The following is a 21260-nucleotide window of genomic DNA, read 5'->3' on the forward strand; positions in this document are numbered from 1 at the left end:
CATTTCTTCTGAGTGTCCTTCTGGTTCCAAGGGCATCCTATGTGTTACCTGAGGGAAGCCCTGGTTGGTGTGCTCTTTTTATGGGTGTCTGTTAAGACATCTCTTCCCCCAGCTCACACACCACCTGTAAGTATTTGCACATGGAAAAGCAGGTGTCTCACTCAGGCCTCTGTTACCCCTGGGCTCACTCTTCTGTGAAATGCCAGTTTACTTGGTGTAGCCTGGCTCCTTGCACCTGGCAGCAGAACTGTATAGGTCCCTTCTGACACTGATTTTTTTTTTCTGTTCTCTTATTTCCAGGCCGTTCATCTTTCGCCCAGATCTTGCGTACTTGCACAGAGTAGACACTGGAGAGATCACGGCCTTTGGTGTTGACAATCTCTGGAATTTTTGCCAGACTTCAATATCAAACTCAATTGTAAAATTAATTGTGCAATACAGCACTAATCCAAAAGGTTTTGTAGGAAGCACAGGGCAGTCACTAAATTACAACCAATAACACCTTTACTAGTAACAGCTTCTTGTGGGAATATGTGTTCCAGGGACAAAATCCTTCCTTAACCTCACAGCTAGGGCTGCAGTGCAAGGATTACTGTCAAAAGACTAATATCCTCTCTGAGTTAGGCAGAAAGGGAACCATTTGATAGTGGCTTATGTTTGAAGAAGAGTGTTTTCATGAAAAGCTTTATTTCAGAAAGAATATACTTAAACATCCTTCTGTATCTCAGATATTTCCATATGCATTTTCTCCTGGAAGTATTTTTTCTCTCTAGGAGTTCTCACTACAATCACGTCAACTATAGAAACTGCCCAGTACAAAACCCTGGACCTCACATATTCTTTCACCCAGCTATTCTCCTTTTTGACTTGACTATGTCCTTGCAGAAATTTTCACTGTTTTCTTGCCTTCTTCCCCTTCCCCGAACTGCCACTTAAACAATAATCCTCTTCTAACTCTCTCTCCCTACAAAGAAAGGATGCTTTTCTTTACTTTTTCTTTACCAGGTAAAGACAAGCAAATACAACACAACAGTTAAATGCAACAAAGTTTGACAGCTTGTTTGCAGTGCCACATTTCTACCATTCTAAGATGCCTTTGGCAATTGGAATGTACTCATTTGGGCTTATATGAGTCCAAATGACACCTCCATCACCGAGCATATTTTGGAGAGCTTTTGGAAAGATGTGGGTATGCACACTATGGAAAATGTGGAAAACAGAACAATCCAATGTGTCTTTGGGCTGCTTTCTGCTGATCCCTTTTATGTGTGGTTTTCAGACAACGACAGGGATCAGCTCACAAGCTGGTTAATTTTTTCTTCCAGCCTGCCCCCTCATGTCCTTCTGCCTCCCTGCTGCATGGTCAAGAGCATGTTTGCATGACCAGGGTGTGTAGGAGCTCCTTCTGTGGGACCTGTTCATGTCCAGCCACAATGACAAATGTTTGCACAGCCCATCGCCCAAGCAGCTGAAATCTGCACGTCTGGGAGCTCCTGAGGCACCTGAAGTATCAGTGACAGAGAGATGTAGGGCAGAGGAAATTGCTTTAGTGAAAACAAAGAGAGCTTTGAAATAGTTATATAAGTTACCTAATGCTACAGACTATTTTTTGTTTTCGGGTTTTTTGGGGTTTTTTTTGGTGGTTTTTTTTTGTGTTTTGATTTTTTTCAGTTTTTGGGTTTTTTTTGTTTGTTTTTTTTAAAATTGTGAATATCTACTGTTTAATTGGGAAGGTGAAAATATTACTCAAGGTAATATCTGTAATACCCATTGTGCAGTTATGAGCACATCACTTTCTCAAAGTACTTTTCTGTGTCTGCATTAAATTGCAAAGAAGGTACCTCGTAGAATTAGGATAGCCCTTATGTGTTTGTTAAGATAAGCTTCTTGCTAAAAAATTACCTCCTGCTGAATAATAATGCAGCACTAGGAAATAAATTGAGAAGTTATTCAAATTTTTAATCTCCAAGGTGACTATGGCACAAGATACCAGCTATTTTTGAAGAGGAAATGGAAGCTTTTTTAACCTGCTGGAATGCATTGAAAATGCTGAAGGAAGTGGTGGGTGAAGGAGAATGAATGAGTATAATAAAATTGAGAACAAAAGACACTGCTGAAGGTCTTCACAAGAGACTATTAAGAAACTCTGGTGGTCAGAGGTTAGATCCTGCCATGGATTAAAAGTGGTTAAAAGATAGACAATGAAGTCAAAATAAATAACCAATTTTTCAGAAGAAAAGAAGGTTAATAGTGAGTTGCCCCAGAGCTGAACATTAGGAACTACCAGTCTGTTATGAAATAGGTGTATAAATGACCTGGAGGAAGAACGAATTGGAGCAATTGCACAATTATTTTAGGTAATCAGTAGAAGATGGGCGAAGTCCGGACATTTTTAAGACATGAAACACTTAGATTGGAAAGTTTCAATAGATAAACCATTAAACTGTGAGTCAGAAGGTGCTGGTGCCAGTGTATAGCCAGAAGAAAATCAATACAAGTACTTCAGTTCACATTGCCAGTAGCAGTTATGATTTTTCAAGCTGTTTGCACAGATCTGCTTATTCTGAGTAAATTTATTTGGTAATATAATAAGATGGTTTAGTGTTAGGATTGCATTTTTACTGTAATTCAGGGACTTATGCAGACAAAAAAATTAGCCTGGTGATTGAAGTGACTACCTAGTCTGTAGACATTCTTTTCCTTATTTGGATTTTGCTTTGTCTTTATTTCACAAGAAGATGTAAGAGTCATCATACGAATTTTAACTTTTTTTTTTTAATTGATATTTTGTGTTGTATGTCTACAATTTTTTGGCTACAATTTTTTTTAATAGGAAAAATTTCACAGTCTTGATTATTGTGAGAAGTTGATTTTTGAAAATTTGGAAAGTCTCAACTTAGGAAATAGCAAATGTAGCCTTTGATGAGAAATTTCCAGCATTGTGTTTTTGTCTGAGTCCCAGGAGATATCTGAAATCCTTCAATGATCTTTAGTCACATACTTTCAATAAATACTCATAGCAAAAGTTTCAGAGCTGGGATCTATCATGAATAAATGGATTAAGTCTCTGCTCCTGCAGACCATGGATTTGAGGTTTAGCTTTCACCTGGATGATTCTCCAGTCTGATTCATTGAGGCTCTATGAATGTATGCACACTCTGAAAAGGGAGGAGGCCTGATTACCTCTTTTAAAACCTGACATGATTTCTACCTAATTGGAACACAATTAACACAGAGCCTTAAATCACAAGAACTTGTCTTGACTAGATAGAAAAATAACTATTAAAAGTACTGCTGCAGGTAAGAGTTGTCATGAGATATGATAGTATCTGACTAAATTTAGATTAGTAATTAAAAAACTCGGTTTTGAAGACCATGGTGATCAGAGAAGAGCAAGGATGTGCTGAGGATGGAAAATGGAGGGAGTCTGCAATTTTTCTAGTTAAAGAGAAAGTGCTGAAACTTGTATTGCATTGACCTTAAGACGAAAGCATGGAATTCCTCTGTGTTTTAAATTTCTTGGAATCTGGCCATGCCTCCACAAGATGCCTGAGGAAAATTTTATTTCTGAGTGTTAACAGACTGTGTGCAACCTGGTTTTCACACAGATAGTCTTTCCTTGAGCTTATTTTGTGTGGGATGGGATAACCATTCTTCACTGACTTACTCTGCCAGTTCTTGTACTTTTCTGTTTTGGATCAGCAATTTTATGACATTAGGTCTTTACAATGGATCATCTTTTACTGCAGGTTTTATTGCTTGCATCAAAATAGGTCAGTAAAGGTTTTGAGATGCCGTGATAATTGAAATGATCAAAATATGCAAAAGAACTCATTATGTCTACTGGTATGCTGTCAAAGTCAGAAAGCTAAATTAATAAAAAAGGGAGGACATAAAATAGCCATTTAATGTAATTACATCCATTAGTGGTATAAGATGTCCTTCACCTGACACCCATTTGATGTTGGTCCCCAGTCCTACAAAATGGATTAAAAATCTTGATATAAAAATGCCCAGTGGCTCAGATGAACAATACAGGTCTTCAAAATAAATAAATATGAAAAAAGTTTAACATCTATGGTGTGTGGTCCTTAGTTACTACAGAGATTACAAATACATTGCATTCTGCTTCTTCTAAGTCATCCTACACATTTGATGTTCACAAGTAGATCATGGTAAAAAATACCAGTCAGGGTAGGAAGGGTCTCATTTGGAAGTGATAGGAGAGCTTCAGATAACTGATGGTGTATGCAAAGATGTGGAAAATTTTTCATTAAAATGAAGGTTGTACAGATATACACCTCTGCTTAGACATTACCCTTTCCCTATGGACAACTCTGCCTGCTGAGTCTTCCCATCTCATTCCCACTGTACACTATCAGAGGAGGCTAAAGAGCAATGAATCTCCACCGAGCTTTACCTATATGATGCCTGAAATCTCATGGAGGGAAAAAAGAAATTAGCATGTCATGAAGCCCTTTCCTTGGCAGACAGTTAATGCCTTCTTGTACTGAAAACAAAATATACTTTATATACTTAAGGAGTACCTGGCAGACCAATACAATGTCAAAATTTTCAAACCCTACTGAAGAGATGGGTATCCAAGACCCAGAGAGGGACTGTCTGGAAGGGAGGGAGCAGTGCTGCAGTGTTTGATGTTGAGGTGGCTGCTCAGATTGCAAATGTGCTCCTGGGACCCTCCAAAGAACCTCTTTGCACCCCATGTGCTTTGTAATAATTATTTTAGGTATCTGAGAGTGCTCTGTTCCCTTTTTCATGCTAGCAAAGAGCAGAACTGGAGATGGGGCAGATGTTTGGCAAAATCACACTCCCCTCTAGTTTAAAGAGGCTTATTCTTTTATGTTGCTGTTGATCTTGTGCCAAGTATTGAATGCAGAGTAAAATTCAGCTTTTACAATGTGAACTTATCTTAAGGGAGGCATTCCCAGAAACATAAAAAATAGAGAAACCCTCTCCTTCTTTTCCTCTAGAGATTGTTTGCAGTACACCTGAATACTCAAAATACTCAGATACCTCAGTCAACGGCATATGTAGCTGGAAAAAAATGTAAGGGGATACTTTTTCTAATATTTACATAGAAACTGTGAAACTTCCTACTACAAGTTAAAACCTTTGCAACATTCCTTAAGGGTTTGGTCTATCTGGGTACTAATAGTGACCTTCAATTTCAAAGACAACAGCTCGTCTCTGGCATATCTTCTAAGAAAGATGATAATACATTGGAATTTCAATAGATCTGTAAGTGTCACCATTCTCAAAAGATTACTTGGGAGTAAAGCTCAGTATAGGTCCAAAGTAGCTTGGGCCTTTGCAGAGCAGAGGGTCTGCTCGCATACGTTGTTAATGAGCACAAGTTGTAAAAAAATGGCTCTTCCTTTTGATTTTCAACTGTCCTAGTCTTCCCCTCTCATCTTGATTTTTCTCCTCCTTTTCTTTTCAGCCCAAATATTTCAATCTTTCTCTTCTTTTTCTCCTAAGATGCAAAGATTTCTGCTCCTGCCCTGAGGTCTGTGCTTGATGTATTGGTTTCACCCATGTCAAACCTAAATATGTGAGGACGCTTGCCTTATATTCCTCTAAGTATGAAATCATCTCTGTAGGCATAGCTGTCAAAACACAGGCTCCGTACTAAATTGGCTTCTCAGAGGGTTTTTTCCTTAATATAATTATTGCATAGACAGCAAATTTTTGCATGCATGCGTGCAAAAAATTGCTGTCTGTGGTGGTGATTGGACAACCTACAGGAAAGGAGGAATGGCCTCTGTCTGAATACAACTTGTCCAAAGCTTGTGCTCTCATTAGGGACACATGTCCTCCTCTAGGTTGGTCACCTTGCTTCTGGCCCTGCCTCACAAAGTGATCAAGAGGCCTTCAGAGAGTTCTAGGTTTGAGGGCTAAAATGAGCTAATGACATCTTTTCTCTCAGAAAAAGAGATGCTCTTCTTTTTCTCTTTATTATCTTGATTTGTTAGCATAATAAAAATCTAATTTGGGTAACTAAGAATAGAAGTTTATAAAGAATTATGAGAAGTGAAACTTTGAATTTCTGTACAGGCAAAACTGGAAACCAAGGAGGACTGAAGAATTTCAGTGTGTCAACAGAGTGAAGGAATTATTCTGGCAAATAGAAGTCTGTGTAGCCAATTCTTTATGCGTGTTTATTGCTGATATTTTTATGCAGTAAAGCAGTTTCATATGACTGCTGCCTAGTCATTTTTCTTTGGAAATATATGAATCAGAATGACTTTTGCTGAACCTTTTAAATGGGTGATAGTAACAGAGTATTGCTAGGGGTCTGAACTGCAGTAGGGTAGTGTGAGCTTTATGGTATGCTATGGTATGCAATGATAATATATGGGCTTTTCCCTCCAGCTTAGTTGCTTTTAATGAAAATAATTAAAATACAGGTGATACAGTTGAAGTTATATCCTACTTGGCATCTGTAAAAGCCTTGTACTAGCACTGAGATATTGGTAACTGATGACTTTAATGTACTGTACTAGAAAAGCATACCAATAGGTTTGCTTTTCATTTGTTTTGTGTGGGACAGCTAGCTACTCAACCAATCCATTATTTCTTGCATTTATTGAGCATTTTGATGTGACGTTTTCTTTTATCAGTCTCCTTGAGGTGATAACAGGCTTGTTTGCAATAAAGGAAGTATTCCTGCTTTATTGTAGTGACTAATTGTCTGTCTTTGGAGTTGTCAGGAACTCCTTCATGCTAGTAAATTAAACAGACAGAAAATTCTAGAACATCCTACAGCACACCATCTACAACTGGCCACATTAAAGGTTCTGCTTCCAAAAGATGAGTTTTCATCTCATCACATTGAAATCTTGTACATGGGAGGCTTTGGTGTCTTTTCAGAAGATAACAAAAAAGATACAGTGATGTAAAAAATCTAATTCTGAGAATTATTTTTATGGGTAATACCTGGACTACGCCCCAGACTTCTAAGCCTTTCCAGACCCACATCCACTGCTTTGTTAATCTCTGTGTTCTGACTCTCTCTTTCATTGCATCTTCATCTGCTCCACAAAGCTGTTGCAGGTGGGCAGGTGGTAAAGCAACAGGTATTGACCTCTGTTTTCCTTGCCTTATGATTTTTTCACTGCTTTTAATCTCAGTAAATATCCCTCCCTTTCACTGAAAACCTGTACATAAGTCATAAACCTGGTGATGAGTTTGTTATCATGTTCCTCTTTTCAGGTCACTTCTCCTGGGTCTGTGAAGAGTTTTGCCATCTTTGTTCATACAGAGACAGCTTGTAACAGCAGCTTTCCAGTAGGAAGCTGTGAGCTCCTACCTGGAACAAAATTGTTCATTGATTAAGACAAGAAGACACCAATCCCTGCCCTATGGAATGACAGTCTGAGTTAACGCCAGGACTGAGACTGGCAGTGATTAATGTTTGGGTCTAGAGAAGGGAGTTGGAATAACAGTAAATAGCATGGGGACTAGCACACAGGTCTGTATCTGCCCATCTCTTGTCATCTGGAAATATCCCTTACAGAGTTAAAGAAAAAATGGGGAGTGATTGAGGGTGTAGGGTGTAGGATTTGAGGCTCATTGAGCTAGGGGAGATCTGTGTTTACAGACAGTTTAAGGAAGTTTGGGAATGCTTGGGTGGCATCACTGTAGAAATTTTGTAGATTACAGGTCTGCTTCAGTCTGTTTGTGTTTATTTTAATTATAAGTGAAGGTGAAATTCTGAATAACCATCTTCTTAACACATACATCTGAGTGTGAAGGAAAACCAAATCCTACTAAGCTCTTAGATTTGGTGATATAATGGACTGGTATTCATATAAGGTGATTATGTATTGTGGGTGAAATATTTCTCTGTCCTAAGGTCAGGCATAGAGCCTGTGAACTTTTGTAAGTCTCAGGAAAGCTCTCAGGGTAGGGAGACACAGCTAAAGCAGAGCCTTGGCCTTCTGCTCACTTTCTGCATGGGGTAAATTTCAACATATGCAAAAAATTGAAATCTTTTATCCACTTTAATTTTGTTGCCTTTCTGTTTGGCTGTGCATGTCCTCTTTTATTTTAGTTTGTTTTGGTGGTGTGGGGTGGGTTTTTTGCTTGTTTTTATACTGAAATTGACAGTTTTCTCTTTTGGCATGCATAATATTTGTTTTTTTTCTAAACCAAGAAGTCCTAACCTTTCCCTTAGGCCTTGGAAATGTTTATGTTTATTTCTAAAAAACTTGGTTTTTTCTTCCATCTTCTGCCAAGGTAGAAAGAACAGTTCTGAATACAGTTTGCCTAGGAGGGCTGTAAACAGGCAGCTATTTCAACATTCCTCTGAAACACTTGCTGCTGACCACCAGGAGATGCTGAGTACCTTAGGTGTGATCCAATATGACAACTGCTGTGTTCCTATAGAGTTTTCAAATTACAGGATTCATTGCCTATTCCTGTAGGCTTCAGGGATATAATTGTAACTATGGTTGGACAAATGAATACATGTAAATTAGTTGATCCTCCCTTTCTCCTCTTAATGGGCCACTTTTGATTTTAGCTCATATAAAGATTTATGGAACATCCCACACAGTCACACAGGTTGATTGTAGGTAGTGTCTTCAAAAATTTTTCATGAGCTCCTTGTTTTGCCATCTGCAAATGCTGCCTGAATCACAGTATCTTTTATGGAATCTTTCATTCAACATACACCAAGGGATTAACACAAATAAAAGGTGGTAAAATAATGAATAAATATGGAAGATATAAACATGAAAAATCTTAACTAGTGCAAATATCTGTGAATATTCGAGGGTTGTAGGCACTAAGGGATGTATTTATTAGCTCTCTGAATTTGAATAAAGATTTGCAAGCAACTAATTTTCCTAGTGAATAGCTGGCTCAGCCCTTTAACCTTTCATGGAAGGAGGTGAGGCAGAACAAAGGGCCTCTTGAAGCAAAGTTTTGTTACAGCTTTAGCTGACTTTAGGAAGCTTTTGAGCAGCACATGGCATTATGCAGCAAGAGGATGCCAAACATATGTGCTTTGGAATACATGTCTCTTATCTGAAGAGAGTTGCTCTGCATTGTAAATCATATCCTGCCAGAAATTAGAATGAAGGCAATTCCAGAAGGAAAAGAATAGTGCTGCACAAGTTAAACTTGTGTATTACTTTTTTGATAGCCAAATTTAAAACTATTTATTGAGTGATGACTCAGGTTTTTACCTGTGATATGACTTGAAAAAGCTGGAATCTTATTGAAGTAATTTCTTTAATGGAAGAAAGATGGTGCTATTATAAAATGTGACAGTTAACAATATCTTTGGGTGGGAGTGAGAGAAAGAGTCTGCAACAAAATTACTTGACTTTGCATAAGAAATTGCTGGCTCACATTATGAATTCATAAATATAAACTTGCAGGGGGGCTACCTCATTAAATCAAATAAAAGCAGTGGGGGGGAAAAAAGAAAAGCACTGAGAATCACTTTCCCTACTACAGGCCCACGGGAAAAGCAGAACCATGTGAGGTGGAACACATTCTGCATTCAAGTTTTTGCTTCCTTTATGTGTGTGTTAATAATTTAAATAATTTAGAATGCATAAAGCCAAATTTCAGTATTAGACAAAACTGGCAAATAATTTATCAACTGTAGAACAAATAATTGCCTTTAATTGAAAGGAATCTTTCTGCATTCTGGAACAATAACCTAATGACTGGGGCTGATAATAAAATTACCTGACTTCTTTAAGCTAGATTTCTAGAATAATGTAATATTCTAAGATTTACATTATTAATTTATTTATTCTTAACATTCATTTTTGTATAATTAACTGAAATCTACATAGCTACTTTTTCTCTCTCCTTCTGAGCTGTTGCATTGATCTGCACCTCTGTATGTGTACGAAGGTAAGGACACATGGCTCTATCCCCATATCAGGACACCTCTTACTTCTCTGGTATGAATTGTGTTATTTTATTGCATTGGATTGTAAGTTCCTGACTGTGGATTTGATTACGTGACCCTAAATAACTCTGGCAAATGGAACTCAATGAGAGTGCCTGAGTTCAGTGAGACTGCTCACCCACTTACTAACACAAGGCATGTGCACAAATCATCACAAGATTTAGCAAAATCGACAACAAAATGTAAACACAAGAAAGAAAGGAGAGGAAAAATGGTGATAGATATTTAAACAGCAGTCATATATCTGCATAAATGGTTTGTTGGAAGAAGCAGCTGATCATTGCTCATGGATATAGCTGTTGAAATTTGCAAAGATTTGAAATTATTTCCTAACAGTAAAAATAGGATTTAGATTTTTTTTTTTTTTTGTTACTTTGTTTTTATTTCTGCACTGGATTTCATTGCGCTGGTAGCAGGCTGCTTTTGGAAGGACAGGTTAAACTTTGCAGGAGACTGAAGACCTCTCCACCAGTGAGTACTGCAGCAGTCCAGGCAGCAGCAGTCCACGGTTCAGTCCCTGGTTAACCCTGAATGGGACAGTTAAGGTCTTAGTACATGTATCCCAGTCTGGAGCAGTTCTATGCCTAATCTCTGTAGTGAGATTGTAGGAAGTGCTAGGATGCTTATTCTATTGATTTTTACTCTGCTAGTGCTTGTTTTATATGATAGATGAAATTATAAATACCTGCAAATGGGAGCTTACATCCAAAGGCACCTGGGTTGAGGCCACCAAATCTGACCATTATGGCATGTCACTGATTTGCTCCTTCATCACTCCTATGCAGCTAAAACTTTCATTTTCCTCTAAGGCAAGAGTGAGTGGCAGTGCAGATTGATTTTTTGCATGTGAAAAGCAGGAGACACAAATGACAGAAAGGTTAATGACAGGATAGATGATCTTTTAAAGCTTTCAGCTATTAGCATTCTTTCAAACTTTCTATCATGCTTCAGATAAATGATTCAAGGGTTTTTTAGCTGCAGTCACAAGAACAGGACAGCTTTTGTGATGCTTGCTGACTCCTATGTAAAAACTCCAAGCATTGCTGGGGACATGTATTCCTCTTGTGTTTGTTCTCTCTAGAATGATGTTTTTCCAACTGAGCAATAGAGAATATCAAAGGGAGCTTAGGCCCAATGTTGTGTTAGGCTGGCAGCCAGTACTGTGGTGCCAGTATTTCAGTGCCTGTGAGTTGGATGGCAGATTGCTGACACTCTGCTGAAATGGCACTGGCAATAACATGGGCCTGGCACAGCTACATGTCTCTTTTACCAAAGCAGCAGGACCTAAGGTGGATGTAGCCCAAAGACACTCTTAGAGCCAGCTTGTTCTTGCCATGAGGTTGGATCCCTTCCAGAGGGAGCTTCTTTCCAGACTAAGGCTGCAGAAAACTGTGGTAGAGAAAAAGAACAAAACACAGGAACAATGTCAAAGCAAGGCTGGTGTAGTGGCAGTATCTCAGCCAATTATTAGGTGGTGTTTAATTCTTCAAGAAATGCTCTAAAAGATAAGTAGAGGTGTGTCTTTACTTCCTCATAAGGAGGTAATGCTGGGGCAGTGAGGGATGTTAACAGCAATTACAAAAGCAATGAATGAAATCCTGACTGTAGCTGTATGTTTCTGTAGGTGTCTGGGTGCTGCTGCTGGTGATGCTGTGGAAGTGAGATACAATGCACAAACTGGTCAGCAGACACAAGAGAGACACACGGACACCACCAAAGCCAACGTGCAAAGCTGGCATCATAATACTTATCCAAATCTTTCCTTCTGTTACCCTCTTTCTCAGAATGCATTTCTTTCCTAGACACATTTCACTCTGCAGACTTTCCCAAAATTTATATTCCTCCAAAAAATTCCTTCTTTCTAAATGACACTATCTTTCTGTCTTGGGCCAAAAGGTTGCTTGCTAGCTTACTGCTAGCAATGTGAACTGTGTATTATGTGGATTCATTTGTAGTCTGGACATTGGAAACATAACTGTAAAGGTTAACATAGCAAAATAGGAGAGTCATCTATGGCAGGTATCTGTGATGTTACAAAATCAGAGCCCAAATTTTTGCTCAAAAATACATAGTATAGTCAATTACTGTTCATCTTCTGTTAGTAGTTATCTAGTGGTTAATATATCAACAGTTGTAGGCCAAATACAGTGTGGTTACGATATATAGTTTCTCTCCCTCATTTAATAATATCTTTATTTAAATAATGATGTTCCAACTTGAGCATGCTGGTTGACTCATACTTAAAATTTCAATACAAATAAAATAACCTAAAAATGTCTGAGGGAATAATTCCAAACTAAACTGCATAATGCCATCTGAATCTTGGGCAGAGGGATGTCTTATATCCTTCAGAAATAATCACACTACCTGTGGAATTGACTGATGAGGGTTTGGATATTGTTTCTAAACAGTGGTATAAAGTAGCCTCAAGGGCTCAGAGAAGTTTCCAAGCTGTTGAATATTCATAAGGAACTTTATTGTTCTGATGAACAGATGTAGTGGTGTAGCTGTGTAAAAGCCACTGGCTTTGGAATCCATGCTGCACAATGATGTTCATATTTTTGTGATAGTCTAAACACACATGATTCCCTAAGGCTGTGACATCTGAGTGCAGATTTTGCAGAGATTTAGAAAAGAAATTCTGACTGAAGTGTTTTGAGTTTTTTCCATCAGAAATTTAAAAACTTGTCAGACACATGCAGTGAAAAATACATCTACTCTGAAGATGGCCAGGAGTACAAAGAGCCCAGGGAAAAAAACTGTATTAAGATTAGAATGTTGCAGGACATCTGAACTTCACCAAGAAACACAAGTAACTAAGAGATCATGCATATAAAATAAGCCTTTTAATGATAATTCTCACATCTAAACCTGAAGTTCTCTATTAAAATGATGGTAGGACATATAATAAAATATAATTTTGAATTTGCCAACCTGCATGAAAAGGAAGAGATGTTTGTCAAAACCAAGATCTCCTCTAAACAAACCTGTTTCATTCCACCAGAGACAGAGATTACTGGTGGATCTTAATGGAGGTGTCATTACTTCATAACTGAGAATAAACTACGAGGTTTATAGAATGGGATATCTAGAGCAATATGTTAATAATACTCTGTTAAATTCTCTCTTTGCACAGAACACCTTTGAGTACAGTAAGATGCAATTGAATATGAATAAATATTGAAAGGGCTGCTCTTCAAAATTCCAGTTAATTTGGCAACTGTTCTAGATCAACCTGAATCATATGCAATTAGATGAAGTTATTCTCTCTTCACAAAAGGAGCAGATGTCTTCAGTCCTGAACTAAGACCTCACTCCAACCTCCTAAAATGCCAGGGGTTTTCATGTGTATTCTACTGCTCTGACTTTTCAACTGCTACAGCATATCACCAAAGCACAGAATATTAAGATGAGACAGACATTCTCAATGTTTGGTGACATAACATTAAATCATAGAATCATAGAATCATTAAGGTTGGAAAAAACCTCTAGGATCCTCAAGTCCAACTGTCAATCTAACACCAACATCATGTTCTCCACTAAATCATGTCTCAATGTGCCATATCCTCATATTTTTTTAACACTTTCAGGATGGTGACTCCAGTCACCAGTCTTCCCTGGGCAGCTTGTTCCAATGCTGACAACCCTTTCCATGAAGAAATCTTTCCTAATACCTAATCTGCACCTCCACTGGCAGAAGGCTAAGATTAGGCATTGTTGACAAGATTCATGTTACAGGATAAGCAGCCCAGCAGAAGTGCATCAACACCAATGCACACTGCATAGGCAATGAACAGGAGGGGCTGGAAGCCATTGTGCAGCAGGAAACTGTGGCCCTGTGACATGACTCTCATCATGGAAACATGGTGGGATGACTCACACAACTGGAATGCTGCGATGGATGGCTATAAACTCTTCAGCAGAGACTGGCAAAGGAGAGGTGGTGGGGTAGCTCTCTATGTAAGGGAGTGTTTTGGCTGTCTAGAGTGTGATGGTGGTGATGAAAGGGTGAGAGTTTATGGATAAAATTCAGGAGGAAAGCCAACACACAGGTGTCCTGGTGGGAGTTTGTTACAGACCACCCAAGCAGGATGAAGAAGCAGACAAAATACTCTATAAGCATCTGGGAGAATCATAGAACCATAGAAAATGTTGAATTGAAAGGGATCCATCAGGATCATTGAGCCCAACTCCTGGCCCTGCACAGGAGACCTAAGAAACATCATGTGCTTGAGACTGTTGTCTAAATATTTCTTGAACTCTGACAGGCTTGAGTGAGCACTTCCCTGGAGAGCGTGTTCCAGTGAAGACCTTTTCCTGATATCCAACCTAAACATTCCCTGACTCAGCTTCATGCCATTTCCTTGGGTCCTGTCACTGGTTACAAGAGTGAAGAGATCAGTGCCTGCCCCTTCACTCCGCCTTGTAAGGATGTGGAAGATCACAGTGAGGTCTCCCCTCAGCCTCCCAGAGCAAGTGACCTCAGCCACCCCTCATACATCTTCCCTGCCAGCCCCTCCACCATCCTTATGAAATCCTTTGGATGCTCTCTAATAACACCTTTTCCCCTGTTCTTGTGTTTTTGTCTTTTCCCTTTTTCTCTTTAAGTTACCACATGTCTGCTGCAAATACAAGACAGTGGGGAGGAAAGAAATCTGGAAATTCTTGGAGTATGTGGAAGAGAACTTCCTGAGACAACTGGTGAGGGGGTCAACTTGGGAACGCACCAACTGGATCTGCTATCTGTGAACAGAGAAGGATTTTTGGTTGCCAAAGGCCATCTTGGGCAAAGTGATCATGAAATAAGAGAGCTGTCAATTCCTTAGAAGATTCTCAGTTCTCAAAGAACCTCGGGTTTCTGGATGGCAGACTTTGTACTGCCTAGAAGATTGGTTGCCAGAGTCCCCTGGGAGGCAGTCCCGAACTGCAAAGGAGTTCAGGAAGGCGGGACATTCTTCAAGAAGGAAATCCTAAAGGTGCAGGAGCAGTCTGTCCTCATGTGCCAAAAGATGAGATGGGTGGGGAAGAAGACCTGACTGAACTGGGAGATTTGGCTGGAACTCAGAATGGAGAAGAGAGTTTTTACGTTTGGAAGAAAGGGCATGGAACTCAGGTGGACTACAAGGATGTTGTGAGGTTAACGCATTGAGAAAACTAGAAGGGCTTTGGCCACAGAACTTAATCTAACTACTGCTGTAAAAGACAGTAAAAATGTTTCTATAAATACATTAACAACAAAAGAGACCTAAGGAGAGCCTTCATCATTTATTGGATACCTTGGAGACATAATAACAGAAGATATGAATAAGCTGCATGACATCCTGCCTTGTATCAGCGATAGTGTGGCCATCAGGACCAGGGCAGTGATTGTCCCCCTGTGCTTGGCACTGCTGAGGTCACACCTCAAATCCTGTATCCAGTTTTGGGCCTCTCACTACAAGAAAGACATTGAGGAGCTGGACTATGTTCAGAGAACAACAGAACTGGGGAAAGGTCTGGAGCACTAGTCCTGTGAGGAGCAGCTGAGGGAGTTGGGGGTGTTCAGCCTGGAGAAAAGGAGGCTCAGGAGAGACTTCATCCCTCTCTGCAACTGCCTGACAGGAGGGTGTAGCCAGGCAAGGGTCAGCCTCTTCTCTCAGGGAGCAAACACAGGAAATGGCCTCAAGTTTCACCAGGGGAGGTTTAGGTTGGATATTAGGAAAAATTTCTTCACCAGTAAAATTATCAAGCATTGGAACAGACTGCCCAGTGAAGTGGTGGAGTCACTGTTCCTGGAGGTATTTGAAAGATGTGTAGATGTGGCAATTAGGTTTAGTGGTAAACTTGGCAGTGTTGAATGAAGGGTTGGACTTGCTGATCCTAAAGGTCTTCTCCAAATTAAATGATTCTATGAATCTATGGTTCCATGGCTAAATATAAGATGTTTGAGAAGTGATTTTTTTTTTTAAGAATGTGCTTCAACACTGAAAAAGCAACAGGAGACTCGAAAACACTAATTATATTTACGTCACATAAAGGAAGAGTCTGGGAGAGATGATGAAAATTAAGTTCATTAAATCCAACAACAGTATTAAGACATTTTTGAGATAATGTTCACTGAGAGTTTAAAGCTGCATTTGGAGAATGAAAATGTAATAAGAATGAATCAGCGTGGGTTTGGGAAGAAGAAATTATGACAAACAATTCTGATTACATTTTTAAATGGAATAATAATTGGCTTACATAGAAAGAAGCCTGGTAGACATTTTACAGATGGATTTTCAGGGAAGCTCTCAACAAGGTTTCACATGATGGATTACTGCATAAAGCCCTCTAAATATGGATTAGAGGATGAATGCTTAAGATATCTAAGGAATTGCTTAGAAGATAAAAATGGAGGAATTAAAAGTACATTTTTGTTCACCCAAGCTGGGATCTTTCATGGGAGTCCTTTTATTGTCTTCAGCAGGACTTATACCAGGACTGTCATTTGAAGCAGAGGCCCACAGGGCCCTTGATGGATGGCTGTGTGCCCTCACATTGATAATTTAGATGGTGTTGCAGTACAGGAGAGTGACATTTCAAGTAGCTGACATGGGCTGTTTTAATACCATGTAGTGGAATATAATTCAAGGGGCTCTGAAGAAGTTCTGGACACACTGGTACTTCTACATTTTCAGCACAGGAGCTAGCAGGGTTCATAGGTAGAGCTTTTGAAGGCATAAGCCAGGCTTGCCAGTGATAAGCAATGAGATGGCACACAAAACTTGGGGACCTGAATGCTAGTACATCCCCAAAATCTGCTCCATGATGTGTTGTCTACAATGAAACGCACTTTAAATGCTTCTGTCCCAATGCATGCAGCATGAGGAACAAACAAGAGGAGTTTGAAGCTTTGGCCTGGTCCTAGAGATTTGACATCACTGGCACAAGGAAAATCCGATGGGATGAGTCCTGTGAGTGGGGTGTCCCATTGGATGGTCACAGGCTCCTCAGGAGGGACAGGCAGGGCAGGCAAGGCAGGGGGGTGATGTTGGATATTAGGAAAAGGTTCCATACCCAGAGGGTGGCTGGGCATTGGAACAGGCTCCCTGGGGGAGTGGGCAGGGATAATTGTTGGACTCTGTTATGCTTGTGGGTTCCTCCCCACTCAGCATGTTCTGTGATTCTGTGATTTTGTGATTCTGTGAAATGAACAATGCAAAAGAACCAGGCATCTGAATCTGTTATAAATAATCAATTCACAGTGGACTTATAGGACTTTATTTTCAGAAATTTGTATTGTTGTCCATTTAAAGTTTAGGCCAGTAGGTTCTATTTCTGCTTCTTCATTTAGATCTCTCTGGGAAAAGGTGTTCTTGGTCCGGCATGCAGAAGAAAGATGAATATTTTAAAACACTATATCTAAGGCTCATCAGAATAAATCATTACCTTCCAATACAGCTATGGGAACTAATTCATAGAACACTGAAACAATTTGCCCCACAGGTCCACTGCAGAGCTGGAAACAGAGTTAATGTCTTATAATGCTGGATAAAATGCCCCATTCATTACTCTAATTAGAAAATTGTATCAGCTCAAGAACGATGAATGATACAGTCTTGAAACTGATAAGAGAAATATGCACATTTGGCATATAGCTTTGTCTCCAGAATAAAACTGAGCTTGTGAGAACTGGTGTGACTTTAATTTGCAAAAAAATTTAATTGATGAAACAGTATTTTTGAACTACTAAAGAACTGGTACAAATTTTTGAAGTTTCAAAGGAATCAGAAAGAAAGAAATTAAATTATCACTCTAATCTTTCAATAGTTTTTACATAGACATAGAAAGTAACTATATTTTCTCTTCTGAACTTGTATTTTGAGAAGCTGCAAAATGCAAGCAAGTATGTGGAAGTGTCAAAATTCCTTTGCTTTCACTTATGGAGTTTTGAGTATGTTGGCATACCATGAAACTTGTGCAGGCTTTTTGAAAAAGAGTTTATTTTACTAAAAAGTGTGTCTTGGTTGTTTGTCTTCTTGTTTGTCTTTTCAGTTAGTTCTTTAAAGGTGTTGCACAGTTTGGAGATAGTTTTGGTCTAAAAGCATGTTTTGGTCTATTAAAATACTTCACATCTTGAGCAGATGCTTTGGAAATCTGAAATCTAATATTTCCTAAAATATAAACAAGGATTAGTGGGAGCAGAGATGTATGCAGAATTGGCAGGTAACTATCAGAAGTGTTCAGGAAAATTTAAGGACTAATTTGTCCAGTGTACATTAACTTAGATCCAAAGTAGTGGAGAATAGGAACAACTAAGAATACTTGCAGAGAAAATAACCTGGTTGATGGAATAAAGAAGTGTCCCTTTATTTCTCTCTTGCAACTACAGTGGACAAACTGCATATAGAGATTTCATTTTGCTGTTGATATTTTTGGTGTACAGTTTGTTTGATTTAAAGACCAAAGACTTGAGACTGTAAATACAAAGCTCCAGGTTTTACATCCTCTTAGAAGACCTGACTGTCTAATATATAGATCAAACTCTATAAATAACTTCTAACATAAATCCCACTTTGACTTAGGCCTGTACATATTTTCAAGCATTCCTCATGATAGAAATATGCTGTTTGATTGGAGGAACAAGAAAATAAAACCAATTATATTCAAACTAGTCATGACTTTAGGAAAAAAAAAAAAAACAAACCACAAACTGTAACAATGATGCAGCACTGGATAAGGTGCCCAGAGAGATTGTGTAACCTTCATCCTTAGAGAGGTTCAAAACTAGACTTACCATGACCCTAACTACGACCCAGATCTATCTTTCAAGGTAGTCCTGCTTTGATCAAGAGATCTTCTCCAATATTAATCTTTATGCGTTTCTGTGACACCTGGATTTTTCTTTTGTTTATGCTTTTCAAACATATCAACCTATTTGATTCAGTCAAGAAGAAAACAATGGCAAAAACATTTGTAGGGTAATGTTGGCATACAAATTTTCCTCAGGCTTTTAAAATTTAAAAATATTTTGAAATATTTCCTGGCTTTGTGGGACAATAGTCACCATTAAATTGTCTTTTAGTTTGATGTTGAAGGGTTAGAAGTTATGATCACTAAATAGTCAAACCTACCATTCAAAGCTTATCTAACATTTTCTCAGCATGCAAAGACTTTCAGTGGTATGATTGTAATGTCTTTGCCTTGCAGTAGTGAGCTGAGCCACAGATAGTGCTATCCCCAGCAAAAACCTGGTGATGCTGTGAATGTGAGAGCTGAACAATGAATTGGCAATGAAAACATAATAGCCCATGGCCAATGGCATGTCTCCCACAGTATTTTCCTCTGCAATGGGTAAGGCTGTACATATTTCAATTTCTACTTTAAAATGTTCATTCTCTATTTTCACATCTTTCTCCTTCTCAAATGTCTTACCCACTAAACTCAAAATCATTTTTAAATAAATGCATCTATATAAAGAAAATGAAGACTGAGGATCACACAGCAAAAATGAACTTTTTCAAGTCAAATGGCTGTAGAATTACCTATACAACCCCAATGTTTGAATCCCCAAAGACAGAAACTTTAGCAGAATCTCTTGCAAACTGCATTTGTGATAGAAGTTTTAAATGATACTCAATTTTCACCAGCTAGCAATAAATATAGTGCAATACTGTGTGTTGACCTTGCAAAGGCATCTGATGGAACAGATTGTAGTCAGCTGTAGGGATTTGCTTCCAAACTGTAGCAAACTAGATGTGGAAAAGGCAGTGCTATATCATATTCTCCTCTCTCTAGATTTTGAACAGATTGAAAGGGAATACAGTCAGCATTCAAATACTTCTTTGTTGCCATGCATATTAAAAGCCCAGGGTAAAACTTTGCATTTTTATTCCTGACTGTGTACATAGATAGTACTATTCTCCATCCAAATACGCAATATGAAAACTTGTCTACATCAGTCATTTTGAAATAATTGCTTTAATTTGGGTCTGTGGCTGAAAGTGAACACAAGACTGGTGTCAGCTTCTAACAGTCACTTTTCCCAATAATTTCCTTTTTTCCAACTTGACAAATAAAAAACCCTTGGTAATTGCTTTAAATTTAAAATTCAGTGCCAACCAGCTGATAAGAGACTTATCAAATATTGGATTTTTCTATATAAATAGGCATATCCAAAGTACAAAGAAGATTCCAATGACTTTCATTTGTTGTACTGCCTTTGTTATCAAATTTCCCACTAATCAAAACTTTCACTTCACTTCTGTCATGTCCATGACAGCTTTACATATCATATTTTTTTATTATACACCTCAGTTTATCAAAGTTTTGTTTACAACATATCTCTGGTGGAGGAATGATACCCTGCATATACAAATGTAGCTGGTATTTGAGATTTCGACTTGCAATCTTGTGAGTTTTAAGATAAGATTTAAAGCATAAAGGCTGTCATTGTTTGTGAACATGAGAACAAAATGCACAAGGATGGCAGAGACTGCAGTGCAATGTGCTTAGAAATCCCATTTGGTGAGTGGTAGAGAGTTAAGAGGCTAACAAAGGACTGTGATTGCCCACACAGACCGAATGCTGAGTTTGCAACCAAAATTTTGTACGTGATTTTTAAATGACTTGGTGTCATTTGGATTAACTGCATTTTTTGAATATTTGTTTCCTACTTTTGTTTCTCTGAGATCTCATCTTTTGTTGTTTCACATATCTTAGAAAGATGCTGAGTTTGCAACCAAAATTTTGTACATGAGTTTTTAAATGACTTGGTGTTGTTTGGATTAACTGCATTTTTTGGATATTTGTTTCCTACTTTTGTTTCTCTGAGATCTCATCTTTTGTTGTTTCACATATCTTAGAATGGTCTCCCTTTCCCACTCTCAAATGTGGCTCACAGGAGAGCATTCCCTATAGTCACCAACAAAGCAAATGGGGTTTTGTGGTTTTATGGGTGATGACTCAGAAATAGGCCCTTTATAAAAATAGTTGCTTTGGCAATGGAAAGAACACAATTAAAAGAAAAGCATTTAAAAGCAAAAATTGTTACACAGGTTTGTCTTGCTTTAGTTTACTTAATTCTGTAATGGAATTCTTATTTTCTATCAGTTTTCTATACTGGCACTTGCACTTTCAAATGACAATTAGGTTCCTGAAGATAGTGAAAATAAATGAGGACAAATGCCTTGTTTCTTTCCCCTCTTTGATGAAGTGCCTGTAATTCATTAAAGTTTAAAAAATAAGTTTAGAGTCAATGGTTTAAATAAAATTAAAGTGTTTGTAACTACCTTCCTTGTTCAAAAGTAAGTTCTAAAGTTAAAAAATGATAACGCAGAAAACTGGA

The sequence above is a fragment of the Passer montanus genome, unplaced genomic scaffold (genome assembly GCF_014805655.1).
Source record: "Passer montanus isolate IOZ18808 unplaced genomic scaffold, ASM1480565v1 scaffold33, whole genome shotgun sequence".
NCBI classification, from domain to species: domain Eukaryota; kingdom Metazoa; phylum Chordata; class Aves; order Passeriformes; family Passeridae; genus Passer; species Passer montanus.